We start from the raw sequence: 18,840 nt of genomic DNA on the forward strand, positions 1-18,840 counted from the left end.
TTAACTTTACTGACCAAACAAACTATCACAAATATGGCAAAACACTTTACCATCAATGCAGTTTTGTGTATATGCATTACTACATTTCATACCTATCAAGTAACTTATTTATGAGGAACTCTCGTCATTATGAGTCTTAAAACTCCATGTTCCTCAGAAAGGGTCTGCCACACCTTCTGTGTTAAGAATGGTTTAACTGATATCCATGATAAACAATATTGAATCAAATTAGTACATCAGAAGAACTGTTTATAATTAAAAAGTAACTCGAAACAATCCGTGAGAGCTTCCTAGCTGAAGCTGTCAGTAAGTGTTCCACATTTTGCCCATTTGTTCCACTTTATGAGAAGTCTTGTAGGGTTCCACATTTTGGAGATCAGAGAAGGTTGAGAACCCTGTTGTACTGGGTAAATGTATGTATGTGTGTTGTTTGCTGTATCTAGAATGGTGTTTCTTTCTATGAAGTTGATTGGACCAGTTAAATACAATTTGAATAAAACTGATAAGACAGTTACTTGCAAAATGACTTGCTTAGTTTCACCCACTTTCTGGGTACCCATACTCTTATTTATTTTTTTTTATTTTATTTTATTTTGAGGTGAAAGTTCTTTAGCGAACAGTGTCACCGTCCGGATGAGTCTCACTTCCATTTCACTCCAAACTTGCACTGCCATGCCTAAAGAAGTTTCACTTCAAAAAGAAAAAAAAAGATTGACAAAGCTAATGCAATACTAACAACAAATGTTGTCTGAAGATTTACATGGTATAGACCTGTCATTGGGTGCTCCAGCAATAATGTAATTTTATGAAACTTAATTAACTAGACTACAGTCAGAATGACAGTATAATAACCTGATATAATATAGTAAAACTGTTAAGAAAACAGAGTTATATAAGGAAATTCTAAAGACAGAATGGTGGACCATGATGTGTTTTGGCATCTAAACAGTAATTGTTACATGCTCAGCCATTATGAAGGGTTAAAATGCTTGGATTATAAACCAGGTGTGGTGATTAGGAAAAGCAAGAACATTTTGTGTACAAGAAGACCTTGGTAGGCAAGGAGACTGTATTCAATTATATATTATGCTGTTCAACTTATTCTTCTCCTTTTACAAAGGGTGACTAAGAGCTCTAGTTAAAGATGCAGTACCATTTCCTCCATCTGCCTGGTATGTGACTAAAGAGAAAGTCATCATTAGTTCGTCCATTGTGACTGCACGATCACAGTTTCAAGCAGATAGCATGACTAACACGTTGTCTAATTAAGAGAAAATACTGCATCACCCCACCATTTATAGCAAGAAGTAAACATTTTCCCTCTCAACTGCTCTACTTTAAAATCCTCATCCATAAGGAATTAGAATCTGCAAACTATTTAACATTTAGAACATCCTGTAGTTCTATTTTCAGTATGCTCTTTTGCTTGTCACTTGGTCTGTCGACCTTGGTACTTGCAATCTGCTTTCTGCTATCACCCCCACTGCTTCTGATGAAAAAGCATTAGGATTGTCAGTGCCTGCCGGAGAAATCAGGAGCTGCTCTTCTAGCAATTAAAACACTGACTACTAATGCTTCCTTATTTCCCAGATACGAACAGAAGGCTTTTAGTGTGCAAATAGCTGTGAAGGTATCTTAGGATGCCATGTAACTGAAACTGAAGCTGTTAATGCACAAACACATTTTTTCTCTTTCCCTCTCTCTCTTTCTTTGTATTTCTAGCTCTTGGTGGAGGTAATGGCTTTTATTTTAGTATAGTAGAAAAAAAGGATGAAAAAGCAAACTACTGCAATTTCAATTTTTCAGCTAATTATGGTATTTTCAGACATATCATATACTTCCTTTTATGTCTGTGTTTTTATCTATTTGAAGGCATGCTATGCTGTCACTACCAATATAGCTATGCAATGGTGATCTTTTTGTTGATTTCCTTCCCTTCAGTTAGAAATGTGGCTAACTAGTTACTATTTATTTTAATAATATAATTAGTGTAATAATTTATCAGATTCCAAAATAAGAATAGCATCTTGTTTAGCAGAATTAAAAAAAAGAATACTCCTAAAAACATTTAAGTTAAAACAAGTATAATTCAGATTAAGCAGGAAAGGCACATATTTTGGAATGTACTGAAATGCAATAAGTTACAGCGAGGCATATGATACCAAATCCCCATCATTAGTGTTTAAGCATTAGAAGTATACAGTAACTAATCAGAAAGACAGTATTGTGAATAACTGGATAGCTTGCTGCTTCTGTTATGTTGTTAGAACTAGGACTGACCTGGGCAGGATGTAACCTGAACTTTCATCAGAGTAGTCTTCACTAAAACATTGAATAGTGCATGCTTTACGTTCCATTCTGGTGTCTGATGTTAGGAAAAGTATGGTTGAGGGAGAGTTGAGATCATGAAATAATATATTTATTCTCCACAATTAATATATTTGAACCAGAAGCATTTTTAGTAAGTCATTTCATTCCATTATGCACACATAATGTACTCCTCATTAGCATATTTATTCCTGCTTTATGCTATTTCTGCCATCTGGATCTGGACTTGTAGGTTATGTTTCTATGCCACTTCAAGCATTGTCTTTGAGAATGAGGCAATGTAGTGGTGTAACCAACAGTACTATTTAGTTTCTGGTCTGTGAATTTCTGTTTTGGCAACCCAGGCTGAGCCTGAAATTGGTCAACATTAATCAGTACACTATTCCAGTAAACAACTATAAATAAATGCATACATATAATATATATATATATATATATATATATATATATATATATATATATATATGTATGTATACATACATAAAAATAAATGTTGCACTTGTCTGAAAAACATTCTACTTATTTAATTATTTCAATTCACTTCTTAAAAGCTGTAACACTACGTAAAGGCAGTCAGACTTCTATATTTATACCACTGTTTTATATCTGCCAAAAAAGCTGTGGAAGTTGGATAGGCTAGCTCAGGTACTGTGAGCTTGCATACTGTTTGAGCTCCTTCCATAAATGATGCGACTCTTGAGTGAACTTGAGAAACTGTACAATAAAGTATACATGCACACACACACACACACACACACACACACACACACACACACACACATATATATATATATATATATATATATATATATATATATATATATATATACATATATATATATATATATATATATATATATATATATATATATATATATATATATATATACACACACACACGCACACACATACACACACATAAGAATTCCCTTAAAAATGTTATCTAAAGGTGCAGTAGATTTTGTTCTGCATTTTAGAAAAGGACAACAAACTCTCAAAGTAGACAATCTCCGGGATTCATGAAGCTTGCGCCAGGCGTAACGTCAGTGATCTAACACCAAATATGGCCGCCGAGCGATTCAGATACGAGCTGTTTCCATGTGCACTACCTGCATATGCCATGCCCTCACAGCTCCCGGTGCATGTATGCTAATTACCCCATGCATAGCAACGTAGCATGCAAATGAAGGTATATAGTGATTCAGGAAGTGATGCAGGCGTAGTGTAAGCATGCAGAAATGTAAACAAAAAAAAAAACGGTTTACATTTTTCAAACATAAAATTGGAGCCATGACAGCGGACCAAACTCACGTAATATACTGTTAATATATGCCAATAGCTAAATATATAGCCATTAGCATAAAAAACATGCACAACATATAAAATAAGAACATTTAATGTCATGCCCACACTAACATGAAGTTAAATCGCAGGGCATCAGTGCACAAACGGGATCACAAAGAAAATATAATTATATGGAATAAAACTTCAATGTAACACATTTCATGAATTCCCCATAATAGTCAAGTGGCACGCATTATACACCACACCATGGTGCAAGGGTTGCTAAGGGGCTGTGACAGTTTTCTGCATGTTAACTAGGAATTAGTAGGCCATGCCATGCAAATGAGACGAGTAATACTGAATCACAAAATCCCCGCCGGCGTAAGGATGTACCTCACAGTGTAGTGGTACAACACCGAGGTGTGGCCTGGAGATAAAGATGACATCAAGAGAGGGGTGTGCCACCTTAGCTGTAAGCACATTGGAGCATTGCTAATCTGGCTTGCCTGTTGCTAAGCAAAGCTGCAGGACAGGGGTGTGTTGAAGTAGCCATAGCTTTGCTTAGCTGAGAGCACACAAGGTAACCGAATGTGCATGTGATGAAAACGTGCTCGAAACCTGGGAAATGGCTGTGCGTGGCACACACCAGAGCTGAAACAGGAAGGATACGGGAAAAAATAAGGAAATACTGCAGCATGGTAACTGGAGTACAAATGAGTAATTAACACCTAGGAACCCACAGTGGGCCATTGACAACAGCTTACAAGACTGCTAGCAGCTACCTGCGGAACAGGAAAGGGGAGGTGCTGTACTGCAAAGAAAAGAGAACTGTCACAGCAGAACAAAGCAAACTTGCAGTAGATCAGCTACATAACACATTTTGTAACACAATCCTGGGTTGGGAAAGTACAAAACAAGAAAGTCAGCAGCTGGATGCATGCCTGACAATGGGAGGGGAATCGGTTTGAAAAATGAAGTAAAGGGCAATAGATGAATCACGGCAGCCAAGCATAATTCAGCACCAAAGGCCCCACAATAGCAGTACCCGCTGTAAAACCCATAATTAAGATACCCTGTAGCTGGAATTTCACATACACACCCAATTACACCAGCAGCATCCATAGCACAATAGTATAAAGTGTGAAAGCACCTCAAACACACTTGTGTATTCCCAGACACTCTGCACCATTGGTGTATACAGACAGGGAACTTTTAATATGTACATGTTAGGGGCTGCCATAGCTTTGATTCACCAGCATGTGTTGGAGGCTGAAGGTGGTGTGGAGGATAATACTGACAACCATCTCAGGCACCAGAGGAGGAGAAGAGTGTTCAGTCCCAGGGTAACCTGCCAGGGGCTACATGATCTGGAGATAGTAGAACATTACAGGGTGGACAGGGACACCATACAGCAACTTGTTGAGCTGTGCTGGCCATGCCTCAGAGCCAGAAATAACAGAGGGGAACCTATCCCATTGGACACAAAGGTATGTGTAAGCTTGAGAACACTAGCCACAGGTACCTTTCAAAGGCTAACTGGGGATATCATGGGGATCTCACAGGCATCAGCATCCAGGGTACTCCACCAGTAACTGGATGCCATGTTACCACATGCCAATGAGCACATATACTTCCCCCTAACGCAGGAGGAGTTGGTCAGCAATATGCAACTCTTCCACCATGTGGCAGACTACCTGGAGGTACTGGGTGCAATAGACTGAACACACATACACATCAAGTCACTACCTGGTGAGCAGGGTAGGCGATACATAAACAGCAAGGGATACCCATCCATCAACTGCCAGGTTGTGTGCAATACCCAGGGAATTATCATGGATGTGTGTGCTGACAGCCCCGGAAGCTATCACGACTCCCACATCTGGCATGCCTCTCAGCTGTATCAGGTATTTCCCAGGAGGGACATCCCATATGACCACTTGGTGGGGGATGCTGGCTATACACTGGAACCGTGGATGATGACTTCCATCAGAAATGCACACACACCCATGCAAGAATGCCATATGAGGCACATGCACAAATCAGAATCATTATAGAGCATGTTTTTTGGATGCTGAAATCACGGTTCCGTTGCTTGGACATATCTAGTGGAGCCTTGCAGTACTCTCCAGGCATGTGCGCCCACATCTTCATAGTATGTGCCATGCTACACAATATGATCCTGTAGAAACAGCTGCAGCAGGGACAGACTGGTGAAGGCCCTCACAACCCACCATCATTGCCAAGGGCCCCACAGGCACAGAGGGACTCAGACCACGAACACCCTGTACAAGCCCCAGTAGGCAGACAGAGGCATGCCCAGTATGCCCATGCCTTGGCAAAGAGGGAACATATAGCACACACACTGACAGTGTAGGCACCTATGGACTGACACCCTTCTCCACCTGCACACACAATAAACATGGATGTCACACACACACACACACACGACCACCTATAAATTGTCATGTATAGGTGGTCTACTGTGTGCATCCTACATCGGCAGCCCTCAATTATTGTACACACAACTGCCATTGGCACAAGGTAAGTCAATACTTGAACAGTGAATTAAGCTATCAGCATGTGTCAATACTGTATGTATAGGTTCATAGGTACATAGGTAGGTACTTGCCTAACTGCCCGAGACCATTCATAAGCCTAGCCAAAATGTGTCTGCTGTTGCCACCCCATTGATTAACTAACTGTCCCTCTGTGGAGCAGAGCCAATTGCGGGAACCCTGGGGTGTATCCACTGTTCCCCACCCACTCTGCAAGGATTCCCTGGAGTGTTAGTGAGGGGCTCTGTATAATGTAATCAGGGATGTAGCTCCAAAGCATGGGGAGTACCCGTGACAGGAATCTGTCACTCCAGCATCTTCCAGTTATGGTTGTGGCAAGGTGTAGCTCATTACTGTGTGGCTCACTGTGACATGGATTCCCATAGGTGGAGCATATCCATTAAGCCTGACTTGGACATGGCTTTGTTGACCAGCAAATATAATCTCTGAGTAAACGAGATGCCACTGAGTAATGCAAGAGTTCATGCAGTCTGGCAGCATAGGACACATGTCTGAAGACATTAATCCTCTTGGCGAGGTACATTCGTGGCCCTTCCAGCTGTTGGATGTGTCTTCTGAGGTACATCCAAAATGGGTTATCATACTCGATGATGGGATTGATGAGTGATGAGTAAAGGGGCACAATAACCTCAGTTTGTCTAGATGTGAACCCTTAAGTAATCAGATGGCCTACATAGATGGATGTCCTAACTACTTCACAGATATGATTGTCAAAGGAGAGATCACTATCTAATGTAGTCCCCACATACCCATTACATCATCTGAATTATAGTGTCTGCCACTCATGTGTTACTATGTGTGCAGTTTCCCAAAATGGAATGACCATGCAGTATGTGGCCTTTAGCTGGAGGCCATGACCGTGACACCCTGTGTTGGTCTATGTGAGGCCCCTTGAAGGACGTCTGTGACAGCTGTACTGTCAGTTATGGCTCGCAGTTTGCAGTAATCGCCAACCACAGTCTGTTGTAGTCCACCTGTCTTAGCCCGTACCTCTGAGAAGTATATGGCAAACAGTAGGGGTCCCAGGACTGAGTCCTGTGGGTCAGCAGTTGTGACTGGTCAAGAGTTGGACCTGGAGGCTGCTAGGCTTACCATGTTGGTTCTGTGTGTAAGCCTGTTGGCAAACCAACCTGTGATGTATGTGTGTATGTACTGGTTGGTGAGTTTAGAAATAATACCTGAGTGGGGAATGGTGTCAAAACCCTTGGTGAGATCCAGGTAGTATGTGTAAACTACCACACCCCACACCTAAAGTCTAGGTGACTGTAAGATGTCAAACAGGTTCAGTAGGCATGATCTGCACTCAATCAAGCTGACCTGGGTTGGGTCAAGTGTCTGGAGGTTACCATTGTCTATGTTAATGAGTGCCATGTGGATGTGCTCCATAGCCATGCAGATAAGGCTACGCAGGCTTATGGGATGGTAGTTACCATGGTCAGCTGTGTCACCGTCTTGGTGGAGTGGAATAGCTGTTGCCATGCACCACTGAATGGGCATGTAGCCTGTGTAGATGCTGATGTTGAATTGCTATATTAGGCGGGGGGGTCACCTTGTCTTGTAGTGTCTGCAGGATGCAGTCTGGGACACCATCTGCCTCCACTGATGCTCTGTCATGCCGTTTGAAAGGGCCATTACCACCTGTATGTCTCTGATGTCTGGGATACTGTACATTTTGGGTATTGTTGTGGGCCCTGTAGGGGGTGAAGCTTGCACCAAATGTATCATCAAGTGTGTTGGCGATATCAGTAGGGTCAGTATATACAGTGCAATATTGCACAAGCACAGTGCAAATCTGTGTGTTACTGCTTAGATCCTTGACATAGCCAAATAAGCCTTTGTGTTCTTCTTCTGAATCCATGCCTCTTTACTTGTGGATGTCAGCCTTGGATGATTTCATGAGTAACATAAGTGTCTTACTAGGACTGGTCATGGATGTCTGCATGTCTTGGGATTTGCTGTTATTCTGGACTACTGTCCTACTTCTGCTGTATAGCCTGTATATTGCAGGGGTCCTGCAGACTGGTGCCCTTGTGTAGGAGTAGTGAGTACTGGCTTACCACTGATGGCATGACCCATACATCTTTCTAGGTGCTTATAGAGTGCATTTGTAATTCTGTCTGTATCTTGAGCAGTTTCATCTCTGAGCATGGGGACTGTGAACCCTCCCACCTCTGTCATTAGTACTGTGAATTTAACTGTAGGAAAGGTATTCACTGTGTGTTCCATGGGTGGGGGAGATGGTTGGGAGTGGAAATCATCAATGAATAGTTCATGGTCAGATCTAAACCATGACCAGTTTACCTCCGCTGTAGTGGACCTGTTGCACATGTCGGTGATTACCACTTCTAGTATGTTTTCACCTCTCGTTAGTCCATCTACCAATTGATACAGGCCATATGAGGTGATAAATCCCAGTAAGTGCTGGGCCTGGAAGTGAATACTTGAGTAGGTTATCCGGTTAAGTGTAGAGTAGCTGACAATGACCAATAACAGGGTGTCTGGTAGGACTAGCAAGAAAAAAACGCCAGCAACAAGGATGGACTGTAGATGGTAGTTTATTAAGTTATGAATAAACTACTCAAACACCAAGTAAGTTCCACATACCGGTTTCGGCCCGGATTCAAACCAGCCTTCTTCAGTGTATAACCATAGAACCAATCAAAAATAGAGGTGTTTATATATGACATACAATTCCATGATTGGTTATATAAACCAGTGACTCAAGCTCATAAATATTAAACATAATATTATGTTTAGTACACCTGGATACTAGAATATCCCTAACATATTACCAAATTTCTAAAAAATACAATGACATATCGTGCTCAAAAATGCAATCAAAATATATATATCAGTAAATTTACAATATTTTATAAGTATTCATTCAATCCTGGATTGAGTAGAGCACCAAGTTTGGTGATCCACTTTTTTTCTTTTAAATCAAGTTTGGTGTGCCAACCCCCTTTGTTGGTTCTGTCACCAATAATTTTGTCAATTATTGTAAAACAAAATTGTGCCTTATTATGTATCAGTGTGTGTTTATATAATGCATTAGATGTTTTTTTACATCTAATGTCACTCAAATGTTCTGATATCCGTAGCTTGACTGGTCGAGAGGTTTGTCCAACATAAAATGAATGGCAGCTGCATTGTGCCATATAAATGGCCCAATCTGTGTTGCAATTGGCAAAAAATTTTATATCAAATACCTTATTGCTGTTTCTGCTGGTAAACTCTTTTGTTTTTGCTATGAGTTTACAATTAACACAGTGACCGCAAGGGAAACAACCTATAAGTCTATCACCCAAAATGGTTGTTTGATATATGTTTGATAGAGAAGATTCAAAATGGTGTTTGTAATGATTGAAGTAACCCTCTAAGTTTTTACCTTTTCGAAATGAAAATGAACATGTGTTGGGAACAATAGATTTAGTTTTAACATCTGCTTCAAGTATATTCCAATTTGCCTTAATGATGTTAATAAAGGTATTCGTGTTTCTACCATATGTGGTAGTGAAATGTAATGTGCTAGTCTTATTTGGTTTTTGTTTATATTTTAACAAGTTTGATCTATGTAAACCTGAGGCATGATTCAAAGCCATTGTAACATAACCTGAATTATATCCCCTATTTCTAAACCTGGTACACAAATCTTGAGCATGATGACCAAAACTAACATTGTCAGAGCAATTTCTTCTCATTCTAATGAATTGAGATTTAGGAATGTTTTTAGCAATGTGTTTTGGATGAAAGCTGGAGGCGTGGAGAATGGTATTATACTCAGGAAACTTCCTATAAGTTTCAGTTTTTAAAGTGTTGTCCATATTCCTTGTTACCAAGACACCAAGATGCCACTGGACCCCACACCAGTTTTCAAAAAACAAATTGATGAATTTTTACATTCAGCTTTTGATAATGGCATCATATCCAAGAAAACATTGAACCATTTAACAATTCCTGACCCCATTAGACAATACATCTATTTTCTACCAAAAATACACAAAGACTTTTTCCATCCACCAGGCAGGCCTATTGTGTCGGGCATGGGCTCACTCACAGAACCACTTTCTGAGTTTTTGACTATGTATTTAAGACCTTTATTACCTTATGTGAGATCTCGCATACAGGACACTACCCAATTTTTGAGTATTGTCGATGAAATGCAGTTAGATTCAAACTGGTGGCTCTGCACTTTGGATGTGAGCTCATTGTATACAAGTATTCCACACTGGGCCGGACTTGATGCTATTGAATTCTGGTTACTTCAATCCAATATGTATCAACCAGGATTCAATACTTTATTGTTAAACATAACCGAGCATGTATTGACCAAAAATGTTTTCTTTTATAATCAGGAATGTTTTTTGCAAATTAATGGTACAGCCATGGGGGCATCTTTTGCCCCATATATGCTGACCTATTTATGGCTTATTTGGAACACATTATGATCTATGATGTTACTCATAACCTTTTTTTGCCTGACATTGACATCTGGTGTAGATATTTGGATGATTGCTGGATGGTGTGGAGATCTGACATCCCATATCTCCTTGAATTTGTAGAATATCTGAATGATAACAAATGGGGAATCAAATTTACCATCAGTTATGATCAAAAATCTATAACTTTTTTGGATGTCTTGGTAACAAGGAATATGGACAACACTTTAAAAACTGAAACTTATAGGAAGTTTCCTGAGTATAATACCATTCTCCACGCCTCCAGCTTTCATCCAAAACACATTGCTAAAAACATTCCTAAATCTCAATTCATTAGAATGAGAAGAAATTGCTCTGACAATGTTAGTTTTGGTCATCATGCTCAAGATTTGTGTACCAGGTTTAGAAACAGGGGATATAATTCAGGTTATGTTACAATGGCTTTGAATCATGCCTCAGGTCTAGATAGATCAAACTTGTTAAAATACAAACAAAAACCAAACAAGACTAGCACATTACGCTTCACTACCACATATGGTAGAAACACTAATACCTTTATTAACATCATTAAGGCAAATTGAATATACTTGAAGCAGATGTTAAAACTAAATCTATTGTTCCCAACACATGTTCATTTTCATTTCAAAAGGTAAAACTTAGCGGTTACTTCAATCATTACAAACACCATTTTGAATCTTCTATCAAACATATATCAAACAACCATTTTGGGTGATAGACTTATAGGTTGTTTCCTTATGTCACTGTGTTAATTGTAAACTCATAGCAAAAACAAAAGAGTTTACCAGCAGAAACAGCAATAAGGTATTTGATATAAAATTTTTTGCCAGTTGCAACACAGATTGGGCCATTTATATGGCACAATGCAGCTGCCATTCATTTTATGTTGGACAAACCTCGACCAGTCAAGCTACGGATATCAGAACATTTGAGTGACATTAGATGTAAAAAAACATCTAATGCATTATATAAACACACACTGATACATAATAAGGCACAATTTTGTTTTACAATAATTGACAAAATTATTGGTGACAGAACCAACAAAGGGGGTTGGCACACCAAACTTGATTTAAAAGAAAAAAAGTGGATCACCAAACTTGGTGCTCTACTCAATCCAGGATTGAATGAATACTTATAAAATATTGTAAATTTACTGATATATATATTTTGATTGCATTTTTGAGTACGATATGTCATTGTATTTTTTAGAAATTTGGTAATATGTTAGGGATATTCTAGTATCCAGGTGTACTAAACATAATATTATGTTTAATATTTATGAGCTTGAGTCACTGGTTTATATAACCAATCATGGAATTGTATGTCATATATAAACACCTCTATTTTTGATTGGTTCTATGGTTATACACTGAAGAAGGCTGGTTTGAATCCGGGCCGAAACCGGTATGTGGAACTTACTTGGTGTTTGAGTAGTTTATTCATAACTTAATAAACTACCATCTACAGTCCATCCTTGTTGCTGGCGTTTTTTTCTTGCTATCTAATTGTTCTCAGCCGTGCAACTCCCTACGTGCAGGAAATACTTGGTTGGTGTCTGGTAGGACTGTCATGTTTACCACTGTCTCCATATAGTTGTAGTGGTGCTCCTGGGTCATGGAGGGTTATCTGTAGCAGCTCACAGTTTGCATTGCAGACGTGGCTGATGTTAGCTGCACATGGATGATCACAGAGGTATCATGCTGCCCTACTAACTTGGAGGTGTAAGTATCCCCAATGAATATGGATACACCCACTCTGTTTCTGTGCCAGTCTATGTTCAGTGGCTGAAATGTGTGTTATGGGTTGTCGTCTGGTAGTGCCGGTGTGCTCCCAGGAGCCTTATACAGGTCCCAGTCACAGAACAGATGTTGATGTTGTCCATACTGAGGGGTGCTGTGACTGTGTGCATGTTGTGAGTACTACTCCTGGTGTTGAGTAGCCTAACCCTCATTGATTCTGCTATTGTGCAGTTCATGGAGGTGAGATTCACCTCTGAGACCTGCCTAAAAATGGCACAATGGGGGAGCCAATAGCCTTCCCCAGCATTCGAAAGCCTTAGGCTGACACATGCAAGTTGGTATGCCATTGTTGCAGGCATGTTTCCCATCTGTGCTTGTGTCCCATCTTTCCTGTAGGTAACCTACTGGTAAGCAATGCAAAGCCTGAAACCTATACAAGTCCACTAGCTTCCAATATAGGCTTTTGGAGTGATTAAGTATCAGTAGTCTGTATGCTCTTGCTGTAGTTAACTGTTGTCTGACTACATGGTGATTTTACACTGTATATTGTGATCAGAAAACTATGTATAATCACATATGATGTTGGAGATTGCCTGCACTGTAGAGGTTCACAGATAGGTAGTAGGCTATCTTCCCAAGGGCATTTAGAAGCATAGCTACAGTGTGGTGGCTTTATTTGCACCATTGATGAAGTAACTGAGCCTATGTCAAGCATAGCCAATGAAGTGATTCCAGGCAGAGTTGCTGGAAGCTGTTGAAGACCGGGGTGCTGTAGGGTGATAGGGGCACATAGTGATCACAAAAGGGCATGTTAACATGACAACCCAACAGCATTCAATTTCCCCAACAGGTCTTGCAGCTATAAAACTGGAGTGGATCCCCCACACCCTGGCTGTATGTTTCTGGGACACATGATCCCAGGGATATATACTGTTGCCCAGTCACACATCAAGTTTTCGACTGAAGTATGTCAGTGAGGGGCTATGCAAATGTAGTTAGGATGTTAATGTATAGTCTCCCAATTCATGTGTTATGTTGGTATTTTGGGAAGCTCACTGGGTGTGGGTGGCTCCGCCTGTTGTGTAGCCAAGCTTACACATAGGATTCATGGACATAGGAAACAGACAGAAGGAACGTTAATGTCAATAGTGTAATGGCTACAGCATTTGCATAATATCTGTACATTCGTGGTTCAAATCCCAATAAAGTCAGAGATGTTTTACATGTTACATAGTATACCTTAACCACAGCTTGCATATATAGATAGTATTCCACAGAATAATAAACATTTGGAACACACATAAACCCATGTGTGCTGGAGAGTACAGTTAACAGACAATGTAATGTTATGTAAACACATAGTGAGATGTTACGTCACTGAAATGTATATATCCTATATATGTATCCTATATACATCCTATAACCTCATTGGTAAGATCAGACCATAAATTAATTTCACTGGATATCCACATCCCGACCCCACCCCCAGCCCAGAAAACCACAGTGAAAAACTTCTCAAAAGCGAACTTCAGACTTCTCAAAACCGAAGTGGAATCCTTCAAGGCCCCAGGGCCAGTGGAAACTATGGCCCAAACTGCAGAATCCTATATAAATGCATTCTGTGGACATCTCCAGGAATGCATGGATCATGCTATCCCAAACAAAATCAAGACCCAATCATCCAAAGGCAGGCATCCTGTCTGGTGGACCCAGCCAAACTGTACAACAGAAGGAGGAAGCTACTACATGATAGAGCAAAATCCCTAAGAGGGAAGGCATCTCTGATCAGTACTAGCAAAAAATTACGATCCCTCATAAAATCCTCCAAGGCCAGCTTTGAGAGAAAAATTGCACAGGACACTAAAGACAATCATAAGGCTTTTTTCAGTTATGTTAGGAACCTGGGATGCAACTCCCAGACTTGTTCTGAGTTGATTCTAAACGACAAAAAATACACTGAACCCACAGACATTGCCAATATCCTGGCAGACAGGTTCAGTGCAAACTTCTCCACCCCCTCCCCCTCAAAAGAGCAAGTATCTATCCCAGCAGAGTGCAGCCTCCCAAACATCTCTGATGCTCAGGTGAAGGCTGCCCTCTCCAAAGCAAAAAACACTGCTTCCATGGGACCAGATGGCGTCCCGGGTTGCATCCTACATGAACACCAAGAAGAACTAATCCCTCAAGTAAAACTGCTGTACAATCTCAGCCTCACTACAGGATATTTGCCCAAAGAATGGCGTACAGCAACAGTGGTCCCACTCCACAAAGGTGGCGCCTCTACAAACCCTGGAAACTATCGCCCCATAAGCCTGACTAGCCTAGTCTGCAAGGCTATGGAGAGGATCATCATGGAACTCATAAACAAAGACATTGGGGACCTTCAGACACTAGGTCCTACCCAATCTGGCTTCGTCAAGGGCAGAGCCTGCCTTTTGAACCTGGTCGACTTCTTCAAAACAGTCACCAAGGCCATAGATGAAGGGAAGGTAGTCCACATAGCCTATCTGGACCTCACAAAGGCATTTGACACAATACCCCACTCTGGCATCATAGATAAGCTATCCAGCCTAAATATAAACCCCTATGTCACAAGATGGGTCACAAACTGGCTCAAAGACAGAACCCACAGAGTCAGAGTTGCTGGAGCCATGTCAGACTTGAAACCAGTCACAAGTGGCATCCCACAAGGTTCTGTCCTGGGACCTCTCTTGTTCGGTATTTACTTTTCTGAGGTACAGGCCAACGTGGGAGGACTATGGCTCACCAAGTTCGCAGATGACTGCAAACTGGGCGCCATAATCGACTCTCCAGCTGACACAAACATCCTTCAAAAAGGTCTCGCAGAGACGGATAACAGGTGCCAGAGCCATGGTCTAAAGCTAAATGCCAAAAAGTGTATAGTCATACCCTTTGGCAAAAACAATGTGCCCACAAATTACCACATATATGGTAACCCATTAAGTACAGAGAAAGTAATTAGGGATCTGAGGACCCAAGTTGATAGCAATCTCTCCTTTGACAACCACATTGCCAAAGTGATTAGAAAGACCTTGTACATAGCCCACCTCATCATGAAAGGATTCACATCTAGATCAAGAGAGGTAATTGTGCCCCTTTATTCATCCCTCATCAGGCCCATCATAGAATACAATGCCCCCTTTGGGATGTACCTTACCCAAAACCTACAGCAATTAGAAAGACCCCAAAAGTACCTCACCAGGAGGATCAAGGGACTCAAACAGATGCCATATGCTGCTTGGTTAAAAAAAACTCCAGCTCTACTCAGTTGCATACCGCCTACTTCGAGGCGATCTATGCCTGACATATAAAGGTATGTCCAACTCAGAATTAATGGACATGCTCCACCTCAGTAAATCTAAATCCCTTAGAGCCATGCGCTCGAGGGACTTGAACCTCAGCACAGAAATAAATAGAACATGCTGGAGGGACAGATTCATAACCCAGAGGCTCCCTTCGCTCTGGAATAGAATTCCAATTCATGTTAGGCAGAGGACCTCACTGACTCTCTTCAGGAAGAATCTTGATGAGTGGATGGGGGATCGTAGGTTTGTCCCGGGGATTACTTCCTTGTCACTATTAGACAGAGGCACAGTAAACTAAACTTTAAAAAGGGCACAGTATACTCAAATCAAGGAGTGGCGTAAGCCAAACACAATCGGGCTAGGCTTATAAACGCCCCAGGCCAGATAGCCTAGTATGAACCTATGAACCTAAGTAGTTAGCAGAAGTGGCCATATTTACGTGCACAGGTTGTAGGATGTAAAGTTTGTTTAACTGTGTACAACCACTGGTATAATGTCACACAGACACCTTTAAACCTGTGTACAACTGATTAAATCAGCCTTATTTTGTAGTAAAACATGTCTAATACATCGCAGGTGTTGAACCCTGGACCATGCAAACCATAATCATGGGGCCTACCACTAAGCCATCTAATCTGTATACATGTTTAGTGGTCGTTAGACTACATCTTATACTACAGGCATTTCACAGTACTAACAACAAATGGGACAGTCACTTTGTGTACATATGTACAGTACATTGTAATGTAATGTAATGTGAGAATCAACATATTTTTTTATTTATTTTATTCATCATTTGTTGACCGGGAAAGTCCGACTAGGTTCCACAGAGCCTGTTTTCAGCGGAGGCCCGGGGAGAAATGCTCCAGATGCATGTCTTTGGAATGTGGGAGGAAACCGGAGTACCCGGAGGAAACCCACGCGAACACAGGGAGAACATGCAAACTCCACACAGAAGGCACCCCAGCCGAGAATCAAACCGGAGAACCTCTTGCTGTGAGGTGACAATGTTAACCACTGCACCACTGTGCCGCCCAGTATACAAGTCTACATATGTATAAGTGTTACAAATTAATGCTAAATATGTCTATATATATATATATATATATATATATATATATATATATATATATATATATATATATATATATATATATATATATATATATACGTCACTGATGTGTGCACATAGAAATTTATATATATATATATATATATATATATATATATATATATATATATATATATATATATATATATATATATATATATATATATATATATATATATATATATATATATATATATATATATATATATATATATATGAATCTATGAACACACTTTGTGACACAGAAGCATTCCAAATGGATAGAAGTGTACGCAAAACACATGCAACTCTGGTGTTATAACTATTAATATTAACCTAATTCCCCATAAAAGCAATGGTTGCTGTGTATGTGGAGATTGGTGTGTGGGAGGGCTGCTGGCTAATGGAATATGCATCAAGGAGGACCTGTGTCAGATGTTCATTATGTGAACTGGAGGGGTACTTATGGAGTATGGGGACAATGTAAAAAGGGCACAAAACAAGAACCATTCTCATCCATAATACACCGTCAGGTCACATTGCAACACTGACTTCAAACATATAAACATTAACAGGTATCATACATATGTACACTGACTGACTTACACATTTGTTTGCAGTAGTAAGTAATGGCTGTAGAACACTGTACATACTAAATACCATAGAAGTTGTACATATCTCAGATGCCTCAGTGGTAAAGCCAGTGACTGTGGTGTTCATGGTCCAGGTTTCAAGACCTGCAAGGGCTGTTACATCATTTTGAGGTCCCGAATAAGGGATGTTGGATGCAGGGTGATTAAAGCACTTTTAAGCAGTCATTAGCAGGTTATTGCACCAGTAAGCGGTGCTTAAACATGACTACACAGATAAGCGCCACACAGGTTTAACCTTTGCTGAACATCACGCAGATCATGGGCAAAGCCGCTTACAACCACTGAAATGTGCGTTAATCACCCTTGCACGACTAGTGCCTGCTCTGAGAGGTAAAATGACCACTGCCAGGATTAGAACACACAACCATGTACACAATTTTCACAGTAGCCTACAACTAAGCTACCTGAGACGTACCAATGGCAGTTGCGTATTCTGACAGGTTAAAACACAAAAAGGAGGATTGTATGGAAATAGGAGAAAGTGCCATGTACCCAATGAAAGGTGTATGCTATATATATATATATATATATATATATATATATATATGGATTCACTTCAGAAGCTCAAATTTACAAAATCTTGAACTTCAAATAACCGAAACCAAAACATCGAGTTTTGTAAACTCGAACTTCTGAAATGAAACCAAAAAAAAAAAAAAAAGACAAACTTCGCTTTTGCAGTGTGCCCCCCACACCCCCCTACTTAAATATACCAACTCCAAGATCACGCTACAGTGGGGAAATGGGAAATCTCCCGTCTTGCGTTGTATGCGGAAGCGCAAAACGGGAGATTTATCATTTCCTGTAAACACCACACAAAAAAAAAACATTACGTACACACAGAGCATACAAGAATCCTTGCCTCTGTGTGTACGCAATGTATTAAGGTAAGTAAACTTTTATTTTTCAACACTACACATATTCGATTTACTGAAATCTCGATCATATGGTCTCGACTATACGAAATTCGAGATTTCAGTAATTCGATTATGTGAAGTGTACCCATACATATATATATATATATATATATATATATATATATATATATATATATATATATATATGAAAATCAACATATATATATATATATATATATATATATATATAAAGAGAGAGAGAGGGAGAGAGAGAGAGAGATATGTCAATATATAGGGATATACATATATATATATATATATATATATATATATATATATATATATATATGTAGATATATAGATAGGTTAACAACATCTACACAACCATGGAGGTACATATAAACGGGATACCTACCAAATACCGAATGCTTGACATACCAACACGTGTAATCCCGAGGCTTCAAGACCAAAAGACCACAGTACCAAAACACCAGAAGCACGAGTTTTAAAATCCCGATGTTAAGGGA

The sequence above is a fragment of the Protopterus annectens genome, chromosome 4.part0 (genome assembly GCF_019279795.1).
Source record: "Protopterus annectens isolate FY-2018-M chromosome 4.part0, PAN1.0, whole genome shotgun sequence".
Classification (NCBI taxonomy): Eukaryota; Metazoa; Chordata; order Ceratodontiformes; family Protopteridae; genus Protopterus; species Protopterus annectens.